Consider the following 5,425-nt stretch of genomic DNA (forward strand, 5'->3'; position numbering starts at 1 on the left):
CTCTAGGACTGGAGAGAGGATACACTAGAAGAATGAGAACTGCTTTCCAGTATTAAAATGAACAAACACTTTACAAAGGTAAAAATCAAAGTCAATAACTGAATTTGAACAGCATGTTCAGTTTTACAATGAACATGGACTCGCTACTGGGATTGGCACTGAATACTTTTTACTGAACCATTTACATACTCTTATCTAACTGAAAAATAGATAACTGAAAAGAGGAAGCAAACCTGTTTCAAAGAGACTACAACTTAAATTCTAAGAATATTTTCTTAAATATTGGCAAACAATCCTCATTTTAGAGCTGAGTCTTCTCCTGTTTTATAAGGTAGTGAAGAGTGATCTTAAAACATTCAGTCTGAACATCACTATATAGGAGAGCAATAATAGTATTGAAATAAGTGGAAAAACACACAAACTGAATGGATATTGCATGGTGTTTGCCCATAATTGCTACACTTTGCTTTTAACATAATGATATTAGTAACACCATATAGGTTCTTAGCAGTGGAAAATTCTGATTTGAATCTGGCCTTTATCAGAGAGATAAAAAGTATTCATTCACTTCAATCAATGGTTATTGCTTCGTTCTGCTTGGCATTTTAAATATACTTACTGTCCTGCCTGATGTAGCAACAGTCACTCATTTATACACACATTTAATTACATGCCCAGCCACTAGCTCAAGTATTTCTGGATAGAAGTGTGTTCCTCAAGACTCAGTGTGCCACATTAGGGAAGTGTGAAGGTCAGATGTTTACCCTTCTTTAAGTACAGGTTGTGATGAGATGCTGCACCCCAAACAAAGAGAGGTCTGAAACATTCCCTATCCCTTCCTCTATGAAAACTAGCAGTAACTAGTCTCATTTTGTACCTCAATCTTTACAGGATTTATGACTCAATTCCTCTACTTTTGAGGACAAGACAGCCACTATTTCACCTGAAGTAACTGCAAGAAGCGGCAGACTCTTAGTTCAGTAAATTACACATATAGAAGCCAGTAACTATATATATACAAGCTTTTGTAAATCTAGGATAGGAATTTTGGGATCAGTAAACACTAAAATTTAAGCTCCACTTGAGGTTGTTGTATGGGTTTTTATGAATAGCTAAATGCAGAATGATGCAAAGAAACTGAGTAAGGCATCAGTGGACTGGAGGAGCTCTCCCCTTACCACACTGTGCCACACCCTGACTGCACCCTGGAGCAAAACCTGGATGTGCAAGCACCTCTGTATGCCCTCAGGTCCACTGGAGGCAGAAGTATACATGAAGGCAAGGAGGGAAGCTGCAGCCTACCAGTCAGATGGGACAACTGGGGAAAATGGTGGCTAAACACAGGCTAACAGGCCTAGAAAAGGCAGAAAAATTGGCTTCTCCATAGTCATAAATCTGGGTAAGCTGCATTGGCTGAAGTAAGAGTGGTGTAACTGAAGACTCCTTATCAAGTTTGTCAGTTTGCCACTATTTAATTGAAGCTCTGAGCCAGAGTGTGCCAGTTTGGTCTGGACAGGAACCTGCAAACAACTCCATCAAAACTATAGGATCTCCTGGGGAGCTGCACTTGGCTGCACAGCAGGAGCCAAAGCAAAGCATCACACTGTGAGCAGATTATCTGAACTAAAAGAAACATGTAATCAGCTGTTTTTGCCACCATGTACATTACTGTATTTCAAAAGGAAATTATTTTCATCAGAAATACCTTTTTAACCTTTTGTACCTCTTTTCCCCATGAAAAGTTTTGTGAAACAACGAAAAATTTAATGTGTGAAACAATTTGATGAAACTTCAGTACACTTCTGTGAATGTAATCTTGTATGAACAGTTTCTCTCTTCTTCACCTCACCTCAAAAGAAGAACTAAAGGAATACAGATTTCACAATGTTTGACTTAACATGTATGTATCAACATGCTTAAGTCCTTGTGACATGGTATTTCAGCATCACTTTCTCCTAACTGGCAGACAAAGCTTAGTCTTAATTTCCTTGGAAAAAATATCCCAAAAATTTAGGTGAAGGCAGCAGCAACATGTTAGAAATCAATTCAAAAAGAGACCTAATCTTTTAACCCTTACAAGCAACACAAAGAAGTGCTGCCCTGCGAGATGATCTGATTCACCCCACTGCTGTGACTTCTAAAAAACTTCACTGGCATTCAGCCAAGACACCAAAGTTCCTTTTTATTCAGGAATAGTCCTTCCTCTGAAGAAACTTTATCTAAGTTCATAATGAGTTTATAATGCACTCTTGCCTCCTCCTTTGCTGTTTTTCAAGGGGGGGTTTGCTACCTCCTTACACTTACTTTCCTATTTTTGTATACCTGTGATATTTCTTGTTGACTGATATTCCTATGGAAAACAGTAGCTAAAACTGTATGAGAAAATCACTACATCTATTATAAGTTGCATTCTACTTTCCATGACTACAAATCTGTATGAGGAGTATTTTTATGAGAGCAATTCCTTTTAGTCAGGTGAATCAGCAGGTGGATTGTAGCTCAGTTTCACAACAGTAGGAACACTGGCATCATCCTGACAACAGCCTTTCCTGTCCTCAGAGGCAAAGTGTTTGCTTCAGACAGGTTTTGCTTGGGGCCTGGGGAGAGACCAAAAAGCTCACAGCAAAACTGAGCAGGACAGGGAGCAGGCATTGCTGGAGCAGCCCATCTCATTACCTGCTAACAGCAGCCTGTGCTCTCTGGAGGATGCTGAAGGAATCACCCTGCACGTTTAGACAGTACCATGTTTTGATGAAGATCTGGTGATTACCAATTGTCTCCTTAATTACTTTTTTTTTTTGGCCATAAAAATGTCAGCCTCTTTAACATGAAACCTGTGCTTATAAAGCAACAGAAAAAGTGACTATGAAAACACCTTCATAAGGCTAGTTAAAACTGTATATAGTATTATCTACAACAGCTCCCTGGTAGATTCTGGACTTTCATTGTTAAGTGCAGGAGTGATGTGGGAGCATCATTCCTGACACACGAGTTCAAGTTACCTGTACTCCAGTCCCATCTCACAACTACAAGTCAACACTCAGGCTGCACTGAGTAACTAGAAATGGTACCAAACAGCCAGTTATTTACTGTTGGCACTGACTGCAAACACATTCCAACTCAAGCCTCTCAAGCCAGCCCCTTGGTACAAAGCATTTAAAGGTCGGTGAGTTAAGCTATCGATTTTTATTTGTACAGAAATTGGGACAGAGCCAATACCTGATTTAGACCCCAAGTTAATAGTTATGGGCTGAAAGGCTCTGCAACTGCAGACAAACTGAACAGTATTTCACAGGGCTGTTCTATAGCTTTCCTATTGTGGAAGTACTTAAGACCACCAGTCTTGAGCTAGGCTGTCCTGTTCTAGTTGTACAACAAAGAAGTTCATTTGCTAATCCCAGTGCCACGGCAATCCAAAAAACAATAACTGGATATAACCAGAGGGAACACTCCAGACTACTGCTACTTAGTGTGATATGCTGTAGGCAAAGATCAAGAGCAGCCTGAACTTTGTAATGGGTAAGGCAGTGAAGGAAACTGAAGTGGAGATTTAACAAAAGTGAGGAAGAAAATAAGCCCGAGAAGAACATCCGACAAATGAGTGAAAGAAGAACTGACCAGTTTGAGACAGTACTTGACCTTTCAGTAACACTTGGAATAAGTGAAAAGAGGGTTAGAAAAGAAAGCAAACATCAGTTTGAGATGGGAGAAAAGTAGGAACTCATGTATAGTTAGTGTTCCAGGTATGTCAGTGGAGAGGCAAGTTCAGCAGCACGGAAGGGGAGAGTTTAACAATATTTAAGCAGAGGTATCTGCCTGCTTTCAGAGAAAAAGATTAATATCAAACCACCTTCTTAAATAGATATTCTGTGACAACAATAGAACATGAACTGGTTTGCTCCCAACACCTCTCTCTCTGTGGAAAAAGGCAACAACACAAGGCATTCATTGATGTGTGGAAGGCTTCTAACACCTTTCAGGAGCAAAGACTGTCCAGCAAAATAAACTTCATACAAAGCCATTCACCATGCACTGTTACCTCCTCCTTTAGTTATTAGTATCAACTCTTTTATTTACACTTGTGTGAGATTTACCAAGCTTAAGAGAGAATGTATCTCTAAACACTATGGGCTTACATCTGTAAAGATTAAAAGTTTGTTAAGAAAACAGGTGCAAATACTAGTAATGAGGAAAATGACACCATCTGAGAGGAATTAGTTACTCTCTTTACTGTGGAGGAGGCGACAGCTGTAGGAAGAGAAAAGTTAAACCAATAGATATACATCACAACACATTTTCTCTCCCACCCAAAAATCCCAAGAACAAAAACAAAACAACAAAGCAAAACAGCCCAGCACGGAATGCCAGCAGTGAAAGACTAAAAAGAATTTCAGCAACAAGGAATCACAAAATATGAGTCAAGGAGACCATGATGGTAAGGGTGGCTGGTAACTGTGGACGGGACAAACGCTTCCATTCTATCATCTCTTGGATCTTGGTTTCTTAAGACACACCCTGCTTTTACTGCTGTCCCTGCTCCTAGCAGGATTGCCACTGAGAAAAGTGTCATGGGTTATGAGATAACTATATAGTTATCAAGAAATGGTGAAGGCAGGAGGATCTGTCTCAACTCTGTTCAGTATTCCATTGTGGGGCCAAGACCTCTACTGCCACTTCTACTTGTTACAGAGTTAATATAAATAAATTAACAGTGGGTCAGGGCTTTGTGCTCATCCCAGAAATTACTAATTGGCTTATTCTAACTCTTCTGCACCTATAAAACTAGACCTTTTGTGAAGGTGTATGTAGGAAGCACTTTAAGATCCACTCTCCCCCTCATGCCAAACACACCACAGGCCTCTGAGGCACTATTTGGAGAGATCTTCCTATTCATTTTTGGAAAGTAGCAACAATTATATATTTCCTATGTAGGCTCAGAGAATACCAGCTTTCTATAGATCTATCCAACACACACCACCTACATAACCTATTAAAAAGATACTATGCGATTTTAAAGTTTATAAATACAAATACTCAGGTATTTTTCCTATGGAATGAACACTGCTCTGGTGCCGGCAACATGTGTGTAGGAAAGTCACTGTTAATGAGGCAGAATAGATAACGCTACTTTGCCTTCCCTGAGTAACATTCACAACAAAATTACTTTAAAAGGTGACAGTCGCAGCAATCACCTTTAGACGTTTCTTCCCATCCTAACGCAGGACGCTTGTTAGCAACTTCTATTAAAAAGGTTTTTTCATTTTCTCTGGGTTTGGTGGAATTGAGATTTTTGGTTGTTTTTTTACCCGCCAGGTTTAACCAGGGTCCCAGCCCCGTGAGCTGTTACGCGAGGTGCAGCTCGGTGCGGGGAACCCGGGACCGTGGGGAAGTGGCGAGACCTGCACCCCGAACCTCCCGCCCGGTT

The sequence above is a fragment of the Merops nubicus genome, unplaced genomic scaffold (genome assembly GCF_000691845.1).
Source record: "Merops nubicus isolate BGI_N331 unplaced genomic scaffold, ASM69184v1 scaffold18051, whole genome shotgun sequence".
Classification (NCBI taxonomy): domain Eukaryota; kingdom Metazoa; phylum Chordata; class Aves; order Coraciiformes; family Meropidae; genus Merops; species Merops nubicus.